The sequence below is a fragment of the Mastomys coucha genome, unplaced genomic scaffold, assembly GCF_008632895.1.
Source record: "Mastomys coucha isolate ucsf_1 unplaced genomic scaffold, UCSF_Mcou_1 pScaffold12, whole genome shotgun sequence".
In the NCBI taxonomy this organism is placed as follows: Eukaryota; Metazoa; Chordata; class Mammalia; order Rodentia; family Muridae; genus Mastomys; species Mastomys coucha.
This window is the reverse complement of record NW_022196894.1, coordinates 983,571-1,010,215: the sequence shown is the minus strand read 5'-3', so window position 1 is coordinate 1,010,215 and position 26,645 is coordinate 983,571. Positions and strand designations below refer to the sequence as shown.

General features: G+C 52.4%; 1 protein-coding gene and 1 long non-coding RNA gene across 2 annotated transcripts in view; one reads left to right on the top strand and one right to left on the bottom strand.

Moving 5' to 3' along the window:
* Nucleotides 1-12,610, bottom strand: part of Glis2 (GLIS family zinc finger 2) — a 19,972-nt gene extending 7,362 nt beyond the window's left edge. The window contains exon 1 of the mRNA XM_031361132.1: nt 12,387-12,610. The gene's annotated coding sequence lies outside the window, so the exon portion shown is untranslated. The remainder of the gene's footprint in view (nt 1-12,386) is intronic.
* Nucleotides 12,611-12,922: 312 nt separating this feature from the next.
* Nucleotides 12,923-26,483, top strand: LOC116084290. Its single transcript, XR_004116065.1, has 4 exons — nt 12,923-13,856; nt 24,495-24,615; nt 24,983-25,171; nt 26,188-26,483. It is a non-coding gene; the product is annotated as an uncharacterized LOC116084290 (long non-coding RNA).
* The last annotated feature ends 162 nt before the right edge of the window (nt 26,484-26,645 follow it).

Here is a 26,645-nt window from a genome sequence, read left to right as displayed (position 1 = left end):
CAGAAATCCACCTGCCTCTGCCTCCCAAGTGCTGGGATTAAAGGCATGTGCCACCACCGCCCGGCTAGTGGTGACATTCTTATGTCATACTGTGGCTCTCCTCCTCTGGTGCCACTGAGGGATCTTCCCTGCCCAAGACCAGCCCTTCCACACCAAACACCTCACCTTCCACCCTCAAGAAACCTCCCACTTGTTTCTCTGGCCTTTGTTCATGTAGACTGTCACACCGAGAAAATCTTTTCACTGAACACCCACGCTATGAGACTCTACTACTGTATTTAATACAAAGTGGGCATGGCAGGAAAACTACTACCTGGAAAATACCTGGAGCAGTTGAGTGTGTCCTCAGGGGCTTGTAAGGCCTAGTGCCCTTACATGGGGTAGAGCCGGCAGAGAGGACAGCCACTGTGCTCCTACCATCTTTTCTCCAGGCCAAGGCTCTAGGGCAGCTTCCCATTTACCTCCCACAAACTCCAAGCTTCAGTGGCATTCCCGGGTACACAGGACAGTCCCTTCCTTGGCCTGCAATCCTGCTCAGAAGGACTACATGTGGCTACACAGCATCTGGGCACTCTGTCAGAGGACAGGAAGCCTTTTTACTGTGAGGTTCACGTTTATAACGTGTCCCCATTGAAGTTGTCAGACGCACGTGTTACTGTTCAGACCATGCTTGGACCAGAGGCGCTCACTGACATCCTGGTAACCAGAGCATCGCCTCCTTAGGAGTCCCAGACCCATGTAGGTGGGTAGGTGACGGTGATGGGTAGCCTTAGGCCTGCTCATTCATTCCTGTCTAGGCAAAGACTGCCCTCTGCCTGACCTGTAGTCCATTAAATCTGTCTGTCTGTCTGTCTGTCTCTGCCTGTTTATTTTTAGACACAGGCCTAGTCCAACCTCCCTGAAGCTCCTCTATGCTGGGAGCCTGGAGGGGAGGAAGGAAGTAAATATTTATGCTGATTAAGAATTCAGGAGCCAGGAAGGGCTGGTGGCCTGGTCCCTCATCTGGCCCAAAGCCACAGGCCTCTCTGCCCCCAACACCCACCATGGAGAAAAGACCCTGGCAGGGTGCCTGAGCTAGAGAGTCAATCCCTGGCTCTCACTCACAGTGCTAACCAAGCGGTAGCCTTTAGCACCTGCTCCTGTCTCACGTCCTCCCTCCCACCAGAGGGAGCCTAGGAGGAGTCACTAGTCTGTCATCTGGTTCTGGGGACCTCCAGGGAACAGCACAGTGTTTGCCTAGGGCTGAGACGGCGGCCCCAGCAGGAGCCCATCTCCCTGGGTGAGGAACCCATCACCCATAGCAGAAAAGGGAACACACTTTGACTGTCCCACCCCCAGACCAGCAGATCCATTTTCCAGGGACACCCCTTCACTTCCTGTCCCTGGGTTCTGCCCTGGGAGGTAGAGGTTCATTCCTGGAAGCCAGAGCCCAGCCCAGGCTCTGCACCCCTCCTGGGAAAGGAGGAAGGAGACGCCCCAGAGAGTCCCGCTAGTTTCCCGACCCTCCACCCCTAGGGAGCAGATGGCCTATGACCCCACTCATGCTCTGTCCTCCGCCAACCTCAAAGACCTCTCCACTCCTATTCCCAGCCAGCAGAAGCCTGTCTGGCTTCAGCTTTGCTCTTTGTTCTAGAGCTAAGGGCAGGTCCCTCATTCTTCAGACCGCTTCTGCAGCTCAGCCCTCCAGAGCCAGTCCAGTCAGCACCAGCCAGACTTAAATGCTGAAACAAGGATGATGGCAGGCTCTGACCCTAGGAGAAGTGAAGCCACCACCTCTTTAACCAAGACCCTTAGTGTTCAGGAGATCTGGAATCCGGTTCTCCGAAACTTTGTGGTCCATAAGGGCAGATGCCACCTCTCCCAGTCAGGGTGCAATACCAAGGGGTAGGGAGTGCACCAGCCTGAAAACCTTGCTGGAGAAACCACCAGTGCCTGTTTTCCTACTGGTCGGATGGTTGAGTGTCTTGTACCCTGGGTTGTGGGACTACGATCAGGGACCAAAGGCCACACCTTGGAGCACTCACTCCTGGTAGGCTGGGTGCATCCTGCGACACACCCACCTGCAAGGACCAGTGAGGGGAGCCCCGCAACAGCAACGGGTGCTGGGCCAGCCCTGGAGGCTCTTCCAGCTGCAAAAGGAACTAATTAGAGCAGAGGGAGCTGGAGGAAGCGGCAGTGAGGGAGGAAGCGCAAGAGAGGGCGGCACAGAGACCACCGGGATGGCAGGGGTGGGGACAGCCCTCCCACAACCCGGGGTGGGGGTCACCCCGAGGGTGGGCTGGGCGCCTCCAGCCAGCCATGCCAAGACAATGACTGCTATTGTGCACCCACTGCAGACCCAGAGCAGACGGTCCCCAGCTGCAGCTCCTGCAGGGCACCAGGCCCCCTATAGACCAATATGGACCACCATCCCTCCCTCTTGGGAGACACTAAGCTAAGAAAAGGGGACCAAATTCCTGCTGGGGTATAGTCCTTTCTTCGCTGCCAGAGAGAGGTTATTTGGTTGGCCTTGAGACGGAACAGTGAGAGGGCTACCTGTAACGAGGACCTCAGCAAAGGTGGACTGCCCACCTACCCCACGGACTTATGTATTACTAATATGATGAGCACCCCCATTTCACCAGGGGTAGTCTTGAAACTGCACATTTGGTTAGCTATAGCAAAACCAGCTTAGAACATGGAGATAGTGGCCCAAGATGCACACCTCTCCACACAGTCGGTCATGCCCACTTGGGAGATGGAGGCAATTAGATCAGTAATTCAAGGCTAGCTTCATAGTTTTACACACACACACACACACACACACACACACACACACACCACACAACACACACACACACACACACGTTAAAACTGAATTCCAGGTCTCCTTTCCCCTGTCAGTAGCCAGGCCCTGATCTAAGAGTGTCTCCAACTGGAACATCACTTTAGCACTCTGGCCTTACAGACTGAGAAAATGAAGGCTAGGGAGAAGTGTCTGCCCCAGGCTGCAATCATGGGTGGCAAGACCACCACAGTATCTATGTCAGTAACTGCACCCACTGTCAGAGGCTGCACCCACTGTCAGAGGCTGACAGTCCATCATGCCAGCACCTGTCACACCAGGTGACACTTTATCCCACTTTATAGATGCAGAAACTGTAGCTCAGGAGAGTGACCTGTCCTGGGTCACAGGGTTTGTCTGCAGCAGACAAGGGGCTGATCAGCCTCCCCTGTGTCCCTGGACTTGGCTTAGGTTGCTTACTACCTCCCCACCCAGAGGGTTTATGGAGGGAGAGTGAGGTGCAGAACCCAGGAAAGGCAGCAGAGCAGGCAGTGGGTAGGCACTGAAGGGGGCGAGGGGACTGGGGGCCTGCCCGAAGCCTGGGAGAGCTAAAGGCAGCAACACTGCCAGAGCAGACGGCCCATAACCCCACATTCCTGGGAACCGGCTGTGCTCCCTACTCTGGCCAAGAGCCCCACCCTCCTTGGCTGCCCTGTGAGGGAGACTAGAGGGCAGCAATGGCAGGAACAGACCTCTCAGGGCCCCTTCCCAAGCAGGTGGCAGGCAGGGTTCTAACAGGGGTCAGATCACATGGAGCTTCAACCCTGCGCTACTACTTCCTGCATCCCCTGACACCCTTCTCCCCTTCCCTAAGTCGGAATGTAATGTTCAACATATAGAAGAGAGCTAGGCACACTGTAAGCACTTGGTAAAAATCAGCTTGTCACCCTGCTCCGGTCCCTAGCCTATAAGACCAGTCCTGGGGTCTGGTCCTCCCAGTGTACACACACATTAAACTCTCATCCCAGACCAGAACTTTGGCTGGCCTGTATTGCTTCGAGAGCCTCTACTGTCCTGTGGAGTGACCACAGAGTTGGGAGGGGACCCTCTGGGGAACCTTCCCCACGAAGCCTGACAGCACAAAGAGACCCTGGAAGGGGGGTGTAAAACAGAAGCCTCCCAGGCCTAGGGAAGGGGCTGGAGCCACTATCCGGAAGGGCTTGGAGTCTGCTTTCCCTGGAAACCCATGACTATGTGTCGCTCACTCCCTCTCAGTCCCCAGAGGGGCGCTGGCCTATGCACACCAACTCAGACAACCAGACCAGATGTGAACTCTTTCTGCTAAAGAGCACTGGGGACTAGCTGGGCAACACCTAAGAACACAGCCTGCAGAGAACTTGGCTACTCCAAGTTCATAGAGCAAAGCCAACATCAAACTACTTGGCTGTAGCCTCAGACAGGTCCCTGTCACTCTGTAAGCCTCCACAGGACAATCAAACACCACAATATGATCCTAGACATTCAGGGTATCCTCTAGGATAAGCCTTGGCCTAGTGGCTGCTGCATGGGAGATGCCAGTAACTGGTGGCCCTGAGGGTCCTTGCATCTGCCCTAGGCTCCGGTGACCTACACAGAGAGTCTACCAAGGTCTTCCAGAGCTGAAACTTAAAGGCCAGGAGCTTTACTCCTCCTGTACCCCTCACCAGCCCCACCATAGGACTGTCCTTGTCCGGAAAGATGGGTTAACAAGAGCCCCGAGAGCTTTGACACCCACAAGCACTCATGCAAACATGTGGCCCTCCAGCTGCAAGGTCTGTTTGGCCCAGAGGCCTCCAAATGTTCTGGTGGCTCTGGGCCCCCTTCTCCAGCCCCCACCTCCTGCTGCCTGCCTGCCTGCAGCCACCTTTGCACAACTATGTCTGGTATTTTCCTGTCTGCCCAGCTTGGGGGGGGGGGGGTTGTATGGGGCCATGAGCAAGCCTGCACCTGGGCCTCAGCCAGAGGCAAGTGAGCCAAGCAGCCCCCACACAGCCTGCTGGGCTGAAAGGGAAGGACACAGGGCTGGGCAAGGCCACTGCAATCCCTGGGAGGGGTGGGCAGTTAGGGGCACACAGCCAGCAAGGCTGAGCATAGGCAGAACTGCCTTTCTGGATAAGCAGCTCCTTTGGTAACAGGCTTGCCTAGCAAACACAGGCTTCAGGCACTGTCTCCAGCACTGCATAAACCAGGCATGGTGGCAAAGGCCTGCAATCCTAGCATGACTGAAGAGGAGGCAGGAGGATCAGAAGTTCATGGGGAACATGGGCAACACAGTGAGATTCTGTCACAGGAAACAAAAACCCAGCCAGGACACAAGTGGCACACACCTTTAATCCCAGCACTTTCGAGGCAGAGGCAGGCTGATGTCTGTGAATTCCAGGCCAGCCTGGTCTACAGAGTTCCAGGTCAGCCAGGGCTACACAGACACGGAAAGACAAACAACCCACCAAGCTGCTATCCTGCTGTTGGAGGGATGGGAGGAGTACAGTGCTCAGAGGCCAGGGTTTCAGTGTAGGTGGGCAAGCAGGTGTTTCACCCTCATGCACAGCAGCAGAGGCCTGCCCTTGGCTTCAGTGGCTGCTGCTGCTCCTCAGGAGACCAGGTAAGTATGGGCGACCAGTCCACAAAAGCAAAGAAAGAGCACTTCCCAAGCCAAGGCCTGCACTGCAAGAACACACCAGGAGGCCCCATACCTGTGACCCCTCTCACTTCCCGGAAGCAGACTCCAGGGCCACTGAGGACAACACCTGCCAACTCAACAGCAGGGGGTGAAGGCAGGCTATGGACTTTAGCCCTTCCCTCCCACTTCATTTATGCATTCCAGCACCAGGCTCTCTGCTGGGGTCCAGGATAAATCAAATGGAACAGGGCCTGAAGGTTGCTCAGTTACACAGGCCAGGGGCACACAGCTCTGCTAAGGGTTGGGAGGGGCAGATCTGATAAGGCCTAGGGGAACAAAGCAAACCTGGGAGCTGGAGGAGCTAAGTCACCTACCTAAACTTCACCTACCTACTTGGAAGGCTGAGTCAGGGGGATTACAAATTCTGGACTACAGAGTGAGTCCCCAAGGCCACTGTGGGCAACACAGTAAGACCCTGTCTCAAAATGAGCAGTAAGTAAAGAAGGTGTTCCTCTCTTGGAGCCTCTCATACTCTGGGCTCTTTCTCACATCTCCTTAAGTATACTCTTAAGTTTGCTCTAAAAAGTCAAAGTGGGCCAGGCAGTGGTGGCGCAGACCTTTAATCCCAGCACTTGGGAGGCAGAGGCAGGTGGATTTCTGAGTTCGAGGCCAGCCTGGTCTACAGAGGGAGTTCCAGGACAGCCAAGGCTACACAGAGAAACCCTGTCTCGAAAAACCAAACCAAACCAAAACAAAACAAAAAGTCAAAGTGGCCCAGGGGGATGATGGTTTGATGCGAGTACTTTAAAAAGAGAAGAAGTCTGGAGACAAGGAGACCAAGTCCTCCCTGGCCAGGGACAAACCAATTCTGCCACCTAGGAATGAGGTGCTGGTTTCCCCATCTCTAAGTTACAGTCCACTGTCAAGGTCACAGCTTGCAAACAGTAGGGAGACTGGGTGAGATTCAAGCCCTCTCTCCAGAACAGAGTCTTTCTGAGCCCAGGGATGCAGCAAGGACCCGAGGTGTGGCCCCCAGACAGCCTAGGACAAAGGCAGCAGAGGAAGAGGTTTCTCAGAGGGACCGGAGCTAAAGCTGAGGAGCACTGGACTGCCACAATGCTCTACACAGAAGTGTCTACACAATGTTGCCCTCCAGCTCAGAGCCTCCTCTCCTCAGCCTCACCTTTCGTAGGATCCTTGCCTCCTTAAAGGCCTGAGGCTTACTTATCAAGAAGACAGCTACTCATATTCTCCTGCAGTTATCATCTCCCCTAAGCCCCTCCTCTGTCTGGCATGTCTTCTGTGACATACCCTCTCAGCCTCGGCCTCAAGAGCCACCTGAACAAGTTCCACCTGGACGCTGTTGCTGAAGGCCAGGAGACTCACCAAGCCCAGTAGCAGTGGTGTGAGGCCTGCCATACCCGCCTTGGGTCTAAATCCTGGTTAATGCATCACTAATACCACAATGTCACCAACTCTCAAGCACACTAAGTGTGCCTAGCCCTTGCTGTGCCCTGTGTCCTGCCACCTGACCTTCAGCCTCAAGCCTTCTCCAGGCATAAGGACCCTCCAAGAAGAAAGGCCTGTGGTGGGCAGGGACTGGGGCTCCTGGGCAGCTTCAAGTCCACTGAGGAAGAGAAAAGATAACCAAAGCTAGAGAGATGGCTCAGTTGATAAAATGCTTACCATGCAAGCATAAGAACCAAAAGGCCAGCCATAATGACCCATGCTTATAATGTCAACACTGGGGCTCCAGCCAGGCCTACCTGGTGAGTCCCAGGCCAATCAGAGACCTCTCAAAAAGCAAGGTGAGCAGCTTCTGAGTGAGGAATGACACCGAAGACTAACTTCTGGCCTCTATATACACACCACACACACACACACACACACACACACACACACACACACACACACACGCTCTGAGGGAAGGTCACACTAGCAGACCCTTCCCCTTCCCCTGCTGACCCAGAGGATAAACTTCTTCCCAGACTGAACTGAGCAGAGATGTGAAGACGATGAGCTATGGGTTTGGAAAACCAGATGCATCTTTTTTTTTTTTTTTTTTTTTTTTTTTTTTTTTTTTTTTTTGGTTTTTCGAGACAGGGTTTCTCTGTGTAGCCTTGGCTATCCTGGAACTCACTCTGTAGACCAGGCTGGCCTCAAACTCAGAAATTCACCTGCCTCTGCTTCCCAAGTGCTGGGATTAAAGGCGTGCGCCACCACCAAGTTAAGATGCATCTTAACCTGACATGAGGCAAGACTTTGGGCTTTAGTTTCCCCGTTGTAGAAGGATGGAGCTGCCCTGGGATGGAATGGGAGCAGGAAACCCTACAACACCCACACCTGTTTCCTCACATGGCTCTGTCGTACCTGACCTTCACTTCTCCCAAACACTTCGTCTCTGATGGATGTTTGTTGAGTGAGAGAATAAGTGAGTTCAACTGTGTTTATTATCCATGTGAGGTGGCAGGTGCCCTACAGCTGGAAAGTGACATCCGAGATCAATGTTGGAAGCAGGACACAGAAGTCTCTTCCTCCTGCCTGGGACAAAGGACTTGAGGAGTCCTGGTTACTCCCCCGACAGCCCCCTTCCCCATCCCCCCAGGGCATCTGCAGCAGATGGGAAGCCCTGATGCTGAAGCACTCCTTCCCACCCTCCTGCCCCTCCCAGCCCAGCCACCAGCTAACTAGGACCTCCCCCTCCAATCTGGGGGATGGGGAATGAACAGCCACAGTCAAGGACTGTGGCGGCCCAGCCTGGAGACGCCACTGCCACCGCCACTGCCACCGTAAGGAAGGTGTCCCAGCTGCAGTGCCAGAAGGGTCACCCAGACTCAATCTCCAGACTCCCAGGGGTCCAACCAGATGTAAGTGAGGCTTCTAGAGGCCTTCTGAGGATGGCCTCCAAGCCTCAGGGCATGAATGGGGAGGACTGCCAGGTCTAACCTCTCATCTCCCATCTTTCACAGGGAGTCAGGGTGAGGCGGCTGTAAAGGAAAACTGGGCAAAGGGCTCAGGACACAAGGCTATGTCCAGACTAGGAAACCAGCTGACATGCTCCTCCCCATAGGTCCACATGCCCACTGGCCCTTCTCCATCCTGAGCCTCAGTCTCCTCACTTATCAAATTAGGATAAATGAGTCTCTGTCACAAGTCTGGCAATTTCAGATGAGGATACACACACACACACACACACATACACACACACACACCCTTTGTCAAGTCAGTCAGGCAAGTGCAAGGCTTGCATGTTGGGTGGGGTCCTCAGGAGGGAATCAACGCTTCCCCTCAACCTCGTTCCATTGCCGTCCTAACCCAATCTACTGGGGAACTTCTGCCATTTTTATTAGCCAGAGTGAGTAGGAGGGCTGGCTTTGAGAGGATGGAAGATGGGGGTGGGGGCAGGCAGACAGTTGGGCTCTACCCTGCAAACACACCTCTTACCACTAGCACAGTGGACTCCGTCCTGTTCCGGCGCACAGCAGTGGAGGTGCTTGTTAAAAATGCCCAGTTCCCAACCTGGCCACACTTGTGTTAGAATTCACCAGGGTGGGGCCCGCTGCAGCCACCTAAGAAAAACACTGGGTCGGCAGGCAGCTGTGTCCCACAAGCCTAGCTGGGGCTGCAGTCCACACTCCAACTGGCAGCAAGCTGGTCCATCACCTGGCTCCCTTGTCCTGAGAGGTGAATTTCCATATGCATGCTTGGATTCTAACTCAGCGGGAGGATTTTCCACAGTTCCTGAGGGAAGAGGCTTCTAGGCAGAGGCTGGGGAACCTAAATGCTCTGTCTCAGCCCAGAGACCCTTGTGTCCGCTAAGAGAGGGTACCTCATTGGTTAGCACACACTCATACCAGCCAAAGGGTCCCCACCATCCTTGAAAAGAGAGAGGGCCCTCCCACTCAGTAAGGATGGCCTCCAAGTAACAACCATAGGTGAAGAGTGAAGGGAGGGATTCAGGGCAGCCTTGGGAAAGGCTTAGCCCCTCACTCTGCCCTGACTGAGAGTCTCTCCTCTGGAATCCAAATTTCCCAATTGGGTAAAAGGCCCCAACACTCCTCCTTACCATCCAGCTTCCCCTGGGAAGTGGGAACCTTCAGTAGATCTTGGAGAGGCACATGAGGCTGGGGGACCAAGCCAGGAGCATAGCACATGCATGCACATGCACCCGCGCGCGCGCACACACACACACACACACACACACACACACACACACACACACACACGCTCGCACACGCTCGCACACCCCATATGCCTCCCCAAGAGCAGAACCGCAGGCCCCAGCCTCAACATCTGGTCCCCCAGCCACAGCTGTTACCCTTCTCCCTCATTCTGGGATTGCCCCAAACCCTGCCCAGCACTGGCACCGCCCTCTCCCATAAGTGGGAAATTCAGATTCCAGGAGAGTCCAGCTGGGGAGACAGAAATGTGCATGGGAAAACGTCGTGAGGAAAAACACATTCTTCCCTCCACACCGAAGCCAGCACAGACCCTGGAACAATTTAGGTGGCCAGTGCACCCTCCCACTACACAGGGCCAAGGCTGAGCCAGCCTTGGAGGAGAGCCTGAGATGCAGAGGTGAGGCCCAGCTTCCCTCCCGGCCCTGAGAAGGGGCCCTGGCAGACCTTTGTCTGCCTTGTGTCCAGTTTGCCCTCTAGCCCCTCACTCACATTCCCATTAAGGAAAAAGGGCTAAAGAAGAAATGGCTATAACTACCCTTTTGCAGCTGAGTTTTTCAGAAACAAAAGCTTTGCAGAACGAGGTTTCCACGATTGTTTAAAATGAGGTTTTGGGATGTCTGTGGCATCCAGTTATTCATGCTAGCTCCACCCACGGATAATTGAGAGTTGGCTTTTGTTGGACATATCCTTTCTCCCTGCCCCCACCGACAGGCCAGCCTAGTCTTAGGACTCAGCTATCTCACCTTGCCTGACCCTAGGTTTTACAGGCGAAGAAACTGAGGCCTGGACAGGGGAAGAGCCAGGCCAGGGAACACTCAAAAGCTGATGTTAGTGTCAAGATTTGAACCCAAGACACACACACAAAAAAAGAGTTTCTTGGCCAAGAGCTTTTTCCCATTCGCCCTACACACAGATTGTGTCCTGGATCCAGCAAGTCCCTTAAAGGCCACTGACCCCCAAAGCAGTAGTGCCTGGAAGTGGGGTGACTCATTGTCTGGCTTCCCACCCACCCCCAAGCTAGGAGGGAGGGCTGGCAGGTGTTCCAGCATAGAGAGCCAAGAGCCGGCAGAGTTGCCCCAGGGGTCCTGGGCTAGGGTCACTCTGGGGCCGGAGAGACCCAGCTGGAGGGATTTAACACCAAAGGTCAGGGGTCACAGACAGGGAAGGGCAGGCAGGCATAGGGGGTCAGGGGGTCAGCACTAATGGTAGCTCCGGAAAGAAGGGGGAGGGGGAAAGGCTAAAGACACCGGGCTACTTCCAAGTGTTCCCCACCCCACAAAACCAAAGCCTGGCACTGCCTCCTGCTTGACTAATGGCAGACAGGGACATATTAAGCTGGGAATGGGTCCTGAAATGGGCTAGACTGCAGTTCAGCAAGGGATGTCTTAGGAGACCCCTCCCCCAGTGCAAGCCAGGGCCAGCTGAGAGGCCCAGCCTGAGCCCAGAGGGAAGAAAAAAGGAGAGAGGGAGGGCTCTGAGGTCACTAGAGAGGGATGTGTGGGCTGGGGCTGGGACACTGTAATACTGGGCCACCAGAGTGGGGCCTGGGGGGAGGTGGGCACACTGAAGGGGCAAGTTTTCCATTTCCTGAGCCTAGGGGCTGGTTTCAGAAAGCTATCTAAGATAGCAGTTGTCTCCCTAGCCATGGCTCAGCCCCACCTTTCTTCCTGGGTGCCAGGACAGCAGGGAGGCAGCTGTACAGGGTGCCTGCCACCGAAGAGCAACACGCAGGCCCTAGCCCTGGCCAGATGAAGACCCATGGGAGCTCAGGTCTTGGTAGGGCCATTGGCTGGCCTGACTGCCCCCTTGGTGTCAAGCATTCCCTCCAGAGCCAAAATCTTGGGCTGTGATGGCTGGGGGCCCAGGGCTCCTCCCAGCATCCCTTCCAGCTTCCCAGGCCCCAGGGCAGGGCTGGGCAACTCCCTGCAACCAGTGCTTCCCCGCCACCCTCTGGCTGGGCTGGGCGGGCCCTCCTGGATAGGCAGACAGGCAGCATGTTGCCCTGCAGTGGCCTGAGTACCCCCACTGGGAAGGGCAGTGTGCCAAGGAGTCCAGGTGCCAGCCTGGATTCCAGCCCCATCCCAGGGGGCCTGCGGGGAGGTGCAAGCATCTTCCTGGTAGGAGGGGGATGCACCTGCCTCGTCCCCTCTTCCAGACCAACCCTTAGGATGCAATCACTCACCCTCTCCATCCTGCCAGGTCCCTCACCTGCTTCCATCCACCCTTCAGGAGCGGACCAAACGCTAGACAGTACTCCCAACTCCTAGTGCTGAACCAAGCAAGGGACGCCCCCTTCCCTCCCTTCCCCAGGGCTTGTTAAGGAGAGCAAGAGGAGGACTTTCCCCAGAAAGGGAGGGTACCTTCCAAATAACCAGAGCTCACCGGTGAGCAAAGGCGGCTGCCAGATGCCCCATACAACTTCATGCCCAGGCTTCGGGTGGCCCCCTTTCACCTCGCAGAGTACCCCTACTAAAGACGCCCAACTTCCCGGGTGAAGTTTGCGCCCGCCCCGGGCCCGGCCACAATTCAGCTCGGCCCCCAAACACAAGGAGGGAAGGAAGGAGAAAAGACGGTGAGATCGAAGGACCCAGCCAGGGAGCCGGCGAGAAAGGGAGAGCGCAAAACCAGCGAGCGCAGGGGCCTCAGCGAGGGCTCACAATGGCCCGGAGCGAGGCGCGGACGCGGGAGGGGGAGGCGACCCTCGGGTTCCGCGGCCCCGCGCACCAGGCAAGTCCCTGGCCCGGTCCGCGTCCTCCCGGAGCGACGCCCGGGGGCTTCCTACCTCGGCTGCCGGGCTGACTTGCTCCAGCTGCGGGTTCCGGCGGTCCTGGGGCAGCGGGGAGCGGGCGAGGGGGAGGGCCGGGGCGGGCGGGGGCCGGGGCGCGAGGCTCACGGGGCACAGGCTCCCCTGGCGCGGCCGCCCGGCGCCCGGCCGCTCCGCCACATCTGCAGCTCGGGGCAGGGAAGGTGGCCGCGGCGGCCGGGCTGTGCGGGGATGTCTTTGCAGGGGAGGGAGGAGAGAAGAGGAGGGAGGGGGCGGGAGGAGGGACCGGCGGCCGTGGAGGAGGGCGAGAGGAGGGGCGCGGGGGGCGGCCTCCCTCCCTCCCTCCCTCGCGGCTCGCTCGCTCCCGCCCTCCCTGCAAACCCCTCTCACTACTGCGGCCCCAGGCCCGGGGCGCCAGCTGCCAGGCGGAGCGTGCTCGTGAGGGGGAGGGGAGGAAGGGCGGACAGCCGCAGGAGCGGGCACCGGAGGAAAGGGGGGGCGAAGGAGGGGGCCCCGCCGTAGCTGAGGCGCGCGTCCTCCTCGACTCCCCCCTCGCCGGCCGCGGTCCCGCCCCCGGCCCGAGGGCAGCGCTAGGACAAGGCCTGGGGGGCGGGGGGGAGAGCGAGATATCCCGCCCCTGGGGAAGCCTGGGAGAGGGGCGGGCGCGCCGGCCTGGAGGAAAAGCCCCAAGGACCGGGAAGATGGAGGCGGCCGCAGCGGGCGAAGGGCGGGGACCCTCGCCTCCTCCTGCGGGGTCACCTTGGCCAGGGCCCCGCGGCCCTTGGCAGCCGCGGAGGTGGTAGAAATGCCTCTCAGAAGGCCCTGATTTCCCCGCCCAGGCCAGTTCCAGGAACGCGCAAGGCAAAAGGCCTTTTCGATTCCGACAGGTTCGAGGCCACGCTTCGCTCCTCCTGCTTTGCCTTGTCTTCAGCCTCAGTTGCCCTCCTGGTGAAATAAGCACAAGGCCTGGCCACAACCAATCCAGGATTCCGTTTTCTTGGTGACAGCCGCCTGGACAACCTGGGACCCCTAATCTGAGCATCGCCGGGGTCATCGCACTTGGCGTCAGTAAGTTCAATGAGCTGGTCCCTGAAAAGTGGATGTAAGTCACTAACGCTTGCACACAGCAGCCAAGCTGTTTCCCACCTTTTCCTCGGAAGCTCAGACTTGGCGGTCTTTAGTGTTTTCTTTGGGCGATTCCTGAGTCCACGCCTAGTATCTTTTTACCTGTCTGCTGTCTGGTGGCAAATCTCAGTTCAAAAAGACAGCCCTCCCGATCCAAAGTTGGACTTGAACACAGCAAACGAAAAGGCACTTCCAAGTCAGCATCTCCAGTAGGTGAAGTGCTGACTCCGGGTTGGAATTCTGTTTTCATTAGGGCATTTGATGCCTCGGTCTTCGCCAGAGCCACATCAAGACGTGAGTCTTGATCACGGGTCCCCATGCCCAGGCACTGCTCGTGGCACACGTTCCTGGTCTGGTGCGAAGGTAGGCACATAATTGGTCCTCCAGATACATAGTCAGTGCTCTTATCTGATTATGTAGTCATGATGGGTGCTTCGGTTTGAACGAAGACATATACCAGGTTTTTATGATCTTTTAGTACATGAAAGGGAATTAGGAAGGACGATTCGCTAGGAGTAAGACGGGGATAATGCCACCCCCAACCCCACTTCCCCTGTGTGGATAATGTCGCAGTGCTGCCGGGTTAAACATTAGCTGGCAGATGGGCCCGGGGAAGGCCAGCTCCGGGACCTCAAGCTTCCAGGAGGGGGCTCTTAAGGGCCGACTCTCTGGATCCTTCTACAGCGGAACATCATTAGAGTCTCAGGTGAAGGACTGCAAAGCGCCCTCTCCCGGCATCTTGAATCTGCAAATCAGTTACTCTGTTAACCTAGCTCTAGTGCAGTATCTCACCAAAGCTGACTACAGGTACTGAGGCACATCGGTAATGTGAAACTGCTGTCTAGTATAAATCTAAAGTTTATTGAGGAGCTGGGGGTATAGCCTTAGTAGTAGCACATGTTCCTAGCTTCAGTCTCTGATACCAGGAAAAAAAGTATCAAGTGCTTGCGGGCTGTGTAATTTTAGAGACAAAAGGCCAACAACCCCAGCTGAGGAAGACTTGGGCCTAAGAAACTTCACTTCAGAAAGTCTTTCTTTGTTTTGTTCCCAGGGAGAATTCAGACTCAGGGCTGGAGGCTGGGTGGTAAATAATAATGACCCATCCTCTCTGAAATCTGGGAACATGGAGGTACACTAGACAAGTGATCCCTTAGATCAAGCCTGGTCCAGTTGCAGAATGTAGCTGGTATCCTCATAACTACTGAGAGGAAAAAAAAGTAAACAAAATTTGGATGTTTTTTGCAAAACCAACAAGATTAAACACAGAAGCCTGAAGTCCCAGCACTTGGGAGGGTCACCACAAGGTGGAGGTCGGCCTGAATTACATAGTGAATCCCAGGGCAGCTTATCTTCAGCATTTAAAAAATAAAGTGTTCGAAGCCAGCCTGGTTTACATAGCAAGTCCCAGGACAACCCAGGCCACATAGAGTGAGCATGTCTCAGAAAACAAAACTAAAGTAAATAAAAAAGAGTGAAGACAGACTGCTAAACTAGATGTAGTAGTGTAGTGGCTCAGGCCTGAATCCAGGCAGCTGGTCCTCAGGTGGTGAGCTAGGAGTATCTGGATATTAAGGCTGGCTGTGCATCCGAGATTCTGTCTCAAACACCCATCCAGACTACTTCTTTCTATGTACATTTTTCACGGTATTCCCAACAACTTCAAGAGTGGGTCCTATTATTCCCATTTTACAGAAGTGGAAACTGAGGCTAAAGGGACATTGATATAACTAATGGTTTTGTTGTGGTTGCTTGTTTTGTTTTTCAACATAGGATTTCTTTATTTAGCTGGCCTCGAATTCACAAGGATGGGCCTGCCTCTGCTTCACTAGTGCTGGGATTAAAGTTGTATGCCCCCATACCCTCATTTCCCCCCCACTCCACCCCAATATCCGGTGATAACCAAGTTTTGTAAGTTAGTAGGAGGCATAGTTCAGGTTGCAGTCTCAGTGGTTTGATTCCAGAGTATGTACTTGAACCCCACTGCCTCCCTAGGACATCAGATATTGGGAAAGGTAGGAAAGGAACCAAAGGGGTCAGGTGAGTTTTCTTGGAGTTCTTCATGGTAAACAATGGGTAAAGATCCTCTCTGATCTTAGTGTCTTAGTAGTGGTCCTCTCCTCTCTCAGAGCCCTTCTCTAAAGAGGCTGTCCTCCCTTGTGTGCCAAGGAATCGGAAGGAAGGTGGTTTCCCCTAGTAGATGGGAGGCCCCCAGGGTAGGACTCAATGTGTTTTCCCTTGTGGAGGAGTAAATGCCTCCTAAATATGACTGGTTGGTCTATCTGAAGGCTGAATTCGGTGTCCTAATCTTTTACTAGTAAACATGTATTGAACTGGGCGTGTGTCTCAGTAGGACAGTCCTTGTTAGCGTCGCCAAGAGCAAAGCCCAGCAAGGAAACTGTGTGCTGACTCTATCTTCAGTCCACAGCCATTCAAAGAAATGCTGATTAAAATCTTTTTGTTTGGTTGGTTTTTTGTTTGCGTGTTAGTTTTTGAAACAGGGTCTCACTGTGTAGCCCTAGCTGATCTAGACTTGTTTTGTAGACCAGGCTGGTCTTGAATTCAGAGAGGTCTGGAGAGATGGCTCAGTTGTTAAGTAAGTACTCCTTGCTCTAGGTTCAGTTCCTAGCACCCACATGGTGGCTCACAAACACCTGTAACTCCATTTGCAGAGTATCCAGTGTCCTTCTGACTTCCACAGGCACTGGGCATTCATGTGGTATACATTCATGCAGGCAAAATGCTCATGTGTTTAAAAAAATGAAATTTGTTTTGAGACAGGGTTTCTCTGTGTATCCTTGACTGTGCTATAACTTGCTCTGTAGACCAGGCTGGCCTCCAACACCAAGTCCCCACAGTAAGGGCATATACTATTACCATCTGTCTTGTCTTGTTTGTTTGTTTTTGGTAAATAAATAAATCTTTTTTTAAAAAAAAAAATAACTCACAGAGATCTGCCTCAGCCTCCCAATTGCTGAGATCGAAGGCTTGTAATACCGTACCTGGCTGATTATTAAGCTCTTATGTGTCCATTTGCTGCTTATTGAAGGCTAACTGTATGTGCTAGGCTAGGCAGCCCCACACAAGGCTTTAAGGAGATCACTGAGTCTAGAGGAAATTCTTACCTGTCATACCCCCAAAGGATTATTGCTCGTGCTCACGGCCCCTCGGAGAGTCCCATGTACACTATAGGAGCTTAATGACAGGGTTCTTCAGTTAACACACAGGGTTCTGTCCAGGAAGACATCAGAAGCACAGGAAAGAGTCTGTCTTTTTCAAGCCTGAAGCCAAGTGTAAAAGATACAAAGCAACATAAATGAGCCTTGAACTAGGAGTGGAGCTCAGAAGTAATGTACTCTCCTAGCATTGGGAAGGCCCAACTCCAGGCCCAGCACCACCTAAAAGAATTGAAAGATTGGTGTAGAGGCAGGGAGGTCAGAAGTTCAAGGTCATCCTACTCTACACAATAAATTTAAGCCAGCCTAGCAAGTATAAAATCCTGTCTTAAAAATTAGGGGGCCAGGGCTGGTGAGATGGCTCAGCGGGTAAGAACACCGACTGCTCTTCGGAAGGTCATAAGTTCAAATCCCAGCAACCACATGGTGGCTCACAACTATCTGTAAAGGGATCCAATGCCCTCTTCTGGTGTGTCTGAAGATAGCTATAGTGTACTTACATAAATAAAATAAATTAGAAGATGTCTTTTTAAAAAAATTAAATAGGTAGCTCTTGCCCCTTCCCTGCCCTCTCCACACGTGCATGCTGGCCTCTACTCCTCTATTCCACTGCTTCTCTACTCTCTCTGCCTTTCTCTGCCTTACTACCCTCCCAACTCCTTTCCCCATGCCCTGAATAAACTCTGCTCTCTCTCTCTCTCTCTCTCTCTCTCTCTCTCTCTCTCTATATATATATATATATATATATATATATATATATATATATATATAAAATAGGTAGGCCAGGCATGGTGGTGGACACCTTTAGTCCCAGCGCTCAGGAGGCAGAAGCAGGAGGATCTCTGTGAGTTTGAGTCCAGACTGGTCTACAAAGCAAGTCTAGGACAGGCTTCTTACACAGAGAAACCCTGTCTCAAAAAAACAAAAAAACAAAAAAAAAAAAAAAAGGAGACAGCCAGGCAGTGGTGGAGAAAAAGATGATAGATCGATCGATCGATAGACAGGAAGAAAGAAACCTGAGACAAGCTGGGACTCAGAACTAATAAACAGGTCTCGAACTCTGACTCCTGCCTGTGGCAAAGCACTGTCTCTCTAAGCCTCACTCCCTACCTGTGGAATGGCAGTCTACGGGATTCCTTATGGAGCTGCAAGAGACTCAGTGGAAAGCTCATGGAAAGGCTTCCACCAGTGTTGCTGGAAGAGAAAAGGAAGCAAGTGGTATCTCTTGTTGTTCTTGATGCTACAACCCATGTTGGCCAAGGCCTAGGTAAAAGGGACCATAGGAGGAACGAGACGGGATGACTTATTAACCTTCTGCTTTGGGCGCTGTGAGCAGTGAGCAATACTCCAGCAATTTGTTGGTTACTGCTGGCCCTGCTGAGTCTGCAGGGCTGGGGCTGCCTATGGGCGGGGTGTTTATTCTGGAAGTGGCCCTGGTTGTTCCTCATACCATTATCTGGGAGAAAAAGCAGGCCTAGAGTAAGAATTAAGACCCATTCGGGTCCTGACTATACAGTGCCTGTAGGGCAAAGGAGAAAATGTCCAGGACACATACCCCTAGCACCTGGCTAAGTCTGGTTGAATCAGCACACTCTCACAGAAAGATCCGTCCTAAAGAGTCTCAAGGGTTCTTTTCAGAAGTTGAGAATAGGCCCTGGATGCTCCAAGAGGAGAGTAACACAGCAAGTGGGGATATCCACACTGGATCCTCCACCCTAGAAAAGTCCCTGGCTGGAATCTTTCAGCAGTCTGGCTTCATGGACATGCAGCCCATGCAATTACACTGAGCTGGCACACCAAAGTGACAGCCGGTTGGAATGCCTGGCTGTCCCCGGCGCCTGCCTAAGAAGCCTTGGGGCTTTGGCTTCCCTGGGACTTGAACACTGAGACAACTTGCCCCTTGGCTTCACATAGCAAGACAGGAGGGCCTTTCGGGAAGCCTGAGTTATGAAGGGGTGGTGGAGGATCAAGCACCAGCTCCCTGGAAGGCCCACTGTGTTGTCTCATCAAATCTTAGCTGTCCTTGAGCTTCTTGTGTGATAACACTGTATGTATATCAGCGAAATAGTGAAGTTTTAAAATTTAATTGTTGACTTTTTTTTTTTTTTCGAGACAGGGTTTCTCTGTATAGCCCTGGCTGTCCTGGAACTCACTCTGTAGACCAGGCTGGCCTCGAACTCTGAAATCCACCTGCCTCTGCCTCCCAAGTGTTGGGATTAAAGGCAATTGTTGAGTTCTTGTTGGGAGGTTTAAAAGGTAGTTCATAATAGAGTAGAGGGTGCAGGGCCTGACAAGAAAGAATACAGCCAAAGGTCTAGCTCAGTTGTAGAATGCTGGCCTAGCATGCTTGAGGTACTGAGTTTGAAACCCATCTCCTGAAAAAGAAAAGGCTAATTACAGGCACCGACGGGGCTAGCAGCGGGTCTACCCAGAGTTTTCTCTGTCTTTTCCCAGGGGAGAGGAGAAATCCTTTCCTTAGCCTCTTTGCTCCTTCCCTCGTGTGGAGGAGACCCCACAGACACACCCTGGGGCAGGGAGGAGCGGCCGCGACACATTTTTGAGTCGTGACCAAGTGGAAACTCCCTCCCCAAAGCGGAAGCCGGGGGCGCCCCGCTGGGGCTTGAGCCTCCTCCGAGGCGGGACCCCAGGCCGGGGGCGGGGCGCTGAGGGCGAGCCGGGCCCCGCCCCCACCGGTTCATAAATATGAATGAGGCGGCTGGGCGCGGAAGTGCTAGCGAATCTCAGCCCTGCTGGCTCCGCCCACAGAGGGAGGCGGGAGGGAGGAGGGGAAAAGAGACTGCAGCCCGGGGCGCGGCCAGCCTCAGACGTCCCGCCCCTCTGGCCCATGAGGGGCCTCCTTCCGGCCGGGAGCGCCCCGGAGGTGACCTCGTGTGTGTTCTGCACTCCCCGTCGCGGGGAGGAGCTCACGGCCGTCCGTAGGTGTGGCGAAGCTTTGTCCCTTGGTCCTCCCCCACTCTGTCCCTGTCCGCCCTCCTCGCCCAAGTCCGCAGAGTCTGACTTGCCGGAGCGGCCGTAGGGATTCCTTCTTTCTTTCGGCATCGGCGTAAAAAGTAGAACAACCCTGGAGCTTTGGTTCCCGTTCCAATGGACCACCGCCCAACAAAAATAAAACCAGTAGGCTGTCAGATGAGTACAAGACAGAAACGGGAGAGTAGCTGAGAAGGTGACTTAAGACCTGAAGGAAAGAGCTTAGAAATGTAGCTCAGGAGTGAAGCATTGCCCAGCACACAACCAGGGTTGGCCACGGAGCGCCAGGATTCAAGGTCAGTCCCAGCTGTGTAGCGATTTTGAGGGCAAAGTGAACCACATGAAATCCTGTCCGAGAAAGACCCGAAGGAAACAGGGAACAGCCCGCCTGAATGCATTTAGTCGAAAATGCTGCCTTGTGTGGCTGGAGTGCAGAAAACGAATGGACTTTTAGTGTTTTGAGCAGGTGACATGTTAAGTGTTTTATGGATTTTGGTTTGTTTGGTTTTTTGTTTTGCTTTATCAAGACAGCTGAAAATGGGTGCTCTCTCTTGTTATCTGGGAGGAAATCAGGCTCAGGAAGATTAAGCTATTGCCCGAAGTCACATAGCTTTACAGGCATATATCATCCGGGACTGAGACTGATGGCTGACTGACATCGCTGCCTGAACCGTGTGTGGAGACTGAACTTAGATGACCTCGATCAGAGAGAGACCCTCTGGTCCTCCCTTCCCACTCTCAGTGCTAGAGCTGGGACAGAGAATAGCCTACCTCCAGAGATGAAGGCTGGACAGGCACTGCTTCTGTGGACCTGTCGCGGTAAAGAACACCTCACATAGAACAAGGGCATGGCTAAGCCATCATGCATACCTTCTTCTGAGAGATGCTTTTATTGTCTAGAAAGACAATACTTTTATTTATTGTCAAAATGTATTGTCACTTCTCCAGGGTATGCAGTCTGGTAAAGGTAGCTTTAGGGAGGGAGGGAAGAAGGGTGGAGGTAGGGAAGTGGTGGGGATACTAGGGGCTAGAGGGATGACTGACTGTTTAAGAGTGCTGGCCGCTCTTCAGGGGAACACTTCACTCACACGGGTGATTCCCAGCATTGACAGGGCAGCTCACAGTCATCTGCAGTTTCAGTTTCAGGGGATCTACCACCTTCTAGCCTCAGAACACCAGGAATGCCTGTGGTACACATGCATGCAGGCAAAGCCCCCGTACACATGAAATCAAAGTAAATAAATAAGAAATTTAGAAGAATGTAATACTAGGAATGGAGGAGGCAAGGATGCCTTTCAAGCCCCCAAGTGGTTCAAGGCTACACAAAAGAGTCATGAACTCCCTGGAGAGAAAGATGGGAATTAGAGGGTTGGGGACCTGGATCAGTCAGAGAGTTGGTAGCACTTGGGATTACGCTGAGGAAGTAAAGACAGACAAGACAGGTCCTGAGGGCTTGCTGTCTAGGCAGTCTCGCCTTCTTGGCAAGCTCCAGGTCATGACCCAGAAAACAAGGTGGGGCCAGCAGGATGGTAAGGTGAAGGTGCTTGCTGCTGAGCTGGAAGAGGTAAATTCACTATATGGAACCTAAGTGGTGGAAGGAGAGAGCTGAGTCCCACACTCTGTTCTCCCATACCTCTACCATGGCATGTATCCACATATGCCCCATGTACATGATAGATACATGTATAAAATACACCTGAGGTTGACCTCCAGCCTCTACACACACACACACACACACACACACACACACACACACACGCGCGCGCGCGCACTTGCAGCAGGCTTAGCAGCAAGCGTCCTTATTGACTGAGCCATTTCACTAGCTTCTGGTTTTTCTTGGTAGTGCTGGAGATAAGTCATGTCTTCCCACTCCTGCTTATTAGTCTCTCTCTCACGTATGGCTGAGTTACAGCCCCAGCCTTGAGTCTGAACATCAAGCCTTGTACCAACAGTCCTGTTTCTCTGCTTCTCTTTCCTTCCTTCCTTCCTCCCTTCCTTTCTTCTTTTCTTCCGCTCTTCCCTCTTCTTCCTCCTCCTCATTCTCCCCCTTTAAGAAGCAGGGTCATGAGGCTAGTCTGAAGCTCAGGAGGTCCTTGAATATGAAACTCTTCTGCCTCAGCTTTGTGGCTGCTGGAATTGCCTGCATTTGCTACCATACCTGGTTCCCAATGTCATCAAGTCTTAGAGGACTGGCCTGTGCCCATCAGCAGATGCATGAACTACAGTCTACTGATAGGATATTATATTTAGGAAGGAGTGAACCACTGAATGCTACATGAAGGAATCCTGAAGATGTCATGAGTTTTCTTTTAAAGTCGTTTTCAGTTTTGGAGAGGTGGCTTCGAGGTTACAGGCACTTGCTACTATTGCAGAGGACCCGACTTCAGTTCCCTGTACCTACATGGCAGCTCACAACTTTGTAACACCAGTTCCAGGGGACCCAATGCCGTCCTCTACCTCCTCTGGCACCAGGAACTCAAGTAGTCACATGGGAAAAAAAATCAGGAAGAAAAAAAAATCTATACACATGAGCAGGAAAAAATCCATACACGTAAAAATAATAAATCTTGGGCTGGGGAGATGGCTCAGTGGGTAAGAGCACTGACTGCTCTTCCAAAGATCCTGAGTTCAAATCCCAGCAACCACATGGTGGCTCATAACCACCCGTAATGAGATCTGATGCCCTCTTCTAGTGTGTCTGAAGTCAGCTACAGTGTACTTATGTATAATAATAAATAAATCTTTGAAATAAAATCTTAAACATACACAAAAGTAGGATCTCATGTACCCTAAGCTGGCTCCAAACTCACAGAGACCCACCTGCCTCTGCCTTCTGAGTCCCGCCAGGTCAAGCTTGCTTTGCTGGAGCTTTGTTTGTTTAGGTGTATGAAAGCTTTGCTGCTCGCGTTTGTTCACCACGCAAGGGCAGTGCCTGAGGAGACATCAGATTCCCTGGAAGTGCAGGTACACAGAGTTGTCAGCTGCCGGGTAGGTACTGGGAATTGAACCCCATATCCTCTTAAAGAACAGACCCTGTTCTCCTTTTGTTTGTTTGTTTGTTTTTCCGAGACAGGGTTTCTCTGGTTGTCCTGGAACTCACTCTGTAGACCAGGATGGCCTCGAACTCAGAAATCCACCTGCCTCTGCCTCCCAAGTGCTGGGATTAAAGGCATGTGCCACCACTGCCTGGCTAAGATTTATTATTACACATAAGTACACTGTAGCTGTCTTCTGACACACCAGAAGAGGGTGTCAGATCTCGTTACGGGTGGTTATGAGCCACCATGTGATTGCTTGGATTTGAACTCAGGACCTTTGGAAGAGCAGTTAGTGCTCTTACCCGCTGAGCCATCTTGCCAGCTCCTGTTCTCCTTTTTGTTTGTTTTGTTTTTCTCTGTAGCCCTGGCTGTCTTAGAATTCACTCGGTAGAGCAGGCTGGCCTCACTCTCATTTGTATTATAACACAATTATTACTAGCGACCTGACTGCTATGAGAGATATAACAAACAGCAGGCAGTGCTCTTCACACTGAGCCATCTCTCCAGCCCGTTTTATATGTTGGTCGTATGCTTCCTTGGGTGGCTTGTACTGACCATGTAGCCTAGGATGGCGTTGAACTTAACAATTCAACTACCTCCACCTCCCAATTGATCTTGCAGAAGACCTGAGTTCAAGTCCCAGCACCTACATTATGCCTGTACTGTAACTCAGCTCCAGGGAGATCTGATACTCTTCTGGTTTCCACAGGTTCCTGTATTTCATGCACAAACCCAGATCCCCACACACATACTATAATTTAAAATAAAATAAATCTTTTAAAAGTATTATTATTGGCCAGGCAGTGGTGGTGCACAACAGTCAGGACTATATAGAGAAACCCTGTCTTGAAAAAAAAGAAAAAAGGTATTATTATTATTATTTGTTTATTTATTTATTTTTGGTTTTTCGAAACAGGGTTTTTCTGAATCGCCCTAGCTGTCCTGGAACTCACTCTGTAGCCCAGGTTGGCCTCGAACTCAGAAATCTGCCTGCCTCTGCCTCCCAAGTGCTGGGATTAAAGGCGTGCGCCACCACCGCCTGGCTTACCCTTCAATTCTTTCCTGTTTATGGACTTGATTTTTTTTTCTGACTCTCTTGCTCCACTGAGTTCCATAAAGTCAGAAGCTTATCTTTACCTTGTTTGCCACATAATAGGTGCTCAGTTAGTATGTGCTAAATAAATCTTTAAGCTCGAATGTGCCAGGGTGGTGGGATAAGGCAGCAGGGTTGTGGTGAGGGGAACTCCACCTTCTCAGAGGAGAAGGGAGGGTTGGGAGGAAATGGGAGGGCGGGATCTGGAGGAGGCCAAAGCGATCAGGATGTAAAGTGAATAAATAAATCAATAGGAAAGAAAATCTTCAAGCAAACTGGAGAGACAGCTCAGCGGTTAAGAACACTGGCTAGCCGGACAGTGGTGGCGCACACCTTTAGTCCCAGCACTTGGGAGGCAGAGGAGGTACATTTCTGAGTTCGAGGCTAGCCTAGTCTACAGAGAGAGTGAGTTCCAGGATAGCCAGGGCTACACTGAGAAACCCTGTATCGAAAAACTAAAACAAAAAACAAACAAACACTGGCTACTCTTTCAGAGGTCTTAAGTTCAATGCCCAGCAACCACATGGTGGCTCACAACTGTCTATAATGGGATCTGATGTCCTCTTCTGATGTGTGTGAAGACAGCTACAGTGTACTCACACTTAAAAAAAAAAAACCTTCAAGGTCACATATATTGATAATGTTGGAGTCTCCAGCACCAGTGGCTTCCTGTGTGTCCAGTGACAGTGGGATGTCTCTGTGTGTCCAGTGACAGTGGGATGTCTCTGGAAAGGAAACTCAAAGCCCAGTCTGGCAGAGAAGAGGAGGCAAAAGGAAGAAGATGGAGGCTGCAGATAGCAGAGGAAGCCTGAAGCCTCAGGCTGCCTCAGGTGAGTCCCTGCCTTTGCACCTTTGGAATGTGACTGATTCGGTCGGGGGTGGAGGGTGCGGGGAGAGACTTGTGCCTCTGCTGCTGGCCACTGCCTTGGATCTGACCTGGAAGCTAAATTCCAGGAGGAGAAAGCCTTTCTACAAAGGATGCAAGCTGGGAAGGTCAACCGAGGGTCTGAGAGAAAGATAAGACCTAATTCTTCTCCTTGTCCCAGCTCCTAAATGACTATTAGTCATTTAGTCCACTGGGACAGCTTGGGGCCAGGAGAGATTGAGTCTGAGTTAAGAGTGTCATTACCTATGGCTATTGCAATTGCAAGAGCCAAAGGAGGAGGAGCTCCCTTATTTGCTTTTATCTCAAAACAGTACTTCCAGAGGGAAGGCCATGAAGTCACAGGTCTGCAGCTTCCAACGGGTTCTAGCAAGAAGGCAGGCTAGACTCTTCTTAGCTTGAGGCAGCTCCTACTTCATCCCTGAAGAGGTCTCCAAGCAGGTGATTGGACTCAGAAGCTCACACCGAAGACACAAAAGCTTTTATCGCCACAACAAGAAGTTGTGAGTAGGGGCCCTTCCTGAGTGACACTCAACTCTATTAGCTGCTGCCAGGGACTGGCTATAGGAACTCTATGCCCAACTATGGGCTTTTATCCACCAGGGCTGTACCTACAATCCACGTCCTCTGGAAGAGCAGCCAGTGCTCTTAACGGCAGAGCCAGCTCTCCAGCCTTGAGGATCTTTTTTTTTCTAAGATTTTATTTCTTTTTTTAAAGCTATGTGTATGGGGGGTAGGGTGAATTATATGAGTGTGTGCACATGTAAGTGCAGGTGCCCAAAGAGGCCAGAGGAGAGGATCTCTGGAGCTGGAGATCTCTGGGAGAAGATCTCTTGGAGCTGGAGCTGCAAGCAATTGTACGTTGCCTAATGTGGGCGCCGGGAACAGAACTAGGGTCCTCTGCAGGAGCAGCAAGCTTTCTCTCTCTTTTTAGATTTATTTATTTTATATATTCACCATTGCTCTCTTAAGTCACACCAGAAGAGGGCATCAGACCCCATTACAGATGTCCCCTTCTGCTCCTTAGGCTGTACCTGAGGTTGGGGGAGGGGCCAGGAATCTTCTAAGGAACTTCTACTTCAGATGCATGTGTGGTCATTTAATATTGGAAGGTTGGAGCTGGAGAGATGGCTCAGTGGTTAAGAGTCTTGGCTGCTCTTCCAAGGGTCCTGAGTTCAATTTCCAGCCACCACATGGTGGCTCACCACCATCTGTAATGGGATCTGATGCCCTCTTCTGGTGTGTCTGAAGACAGCTACAGTATGTATATGAGGGTCACTGAATCAGCATTCAGGTGGTCTCTGCCTTCCCTCCTGACACCTGGAGGCTGCTGGTGGGTCAGGATCAGGAGGCTGGCCCGCCTCTGGCTTCTCCAAAGAGGAGACTCAGTGCCCAACCAGAACCTCTCAGATGCCCTATCTAAATCCTGCAGGAGCAAAGGCCTCTTCTAAGTTTTGTTTTAATTAGCATACAAAATAATGGGCTTTCTGTTTTGCCACTGTTTCCTGTCCCCAAGCAGAGCACCTCCTGGAGTTTGCTGAAGGAATGTAGAGTGTCTGGAGAGCATGCTGTCTCTGAGCTCAGTGACCACCAACTGAGAGATGGTTCATTGGGAGGACTTAGCACCTGCTGCTCTTGCAGGCAACCTGTTGTTTCTCAGCATGCACAGGATGGCTCACAACCACTGCGACTCCAGTTCCAGGGAATCTGACTTCCTCTTCTGGCCTCCACAGGCACCAGATGCACACAGGATGCACATGCAGACCAAACAGTCATTCACAGAAAATAAAATGAAAAAAATCTTTTAAAAACGTATTCTATTTTAAATTGTATGTGTGGGTGTGTACATGTGAGTGCAGGAGCCCAAAGAGGCCTAGGGCATTGGGTCTCCCAGATGCTGGAGTTACAGGCACTGTGAGTCACTTGAGGTGGGTGTTAGGAATTGAGCAGGACTCACTCTCCACCCCTTGGTCATCA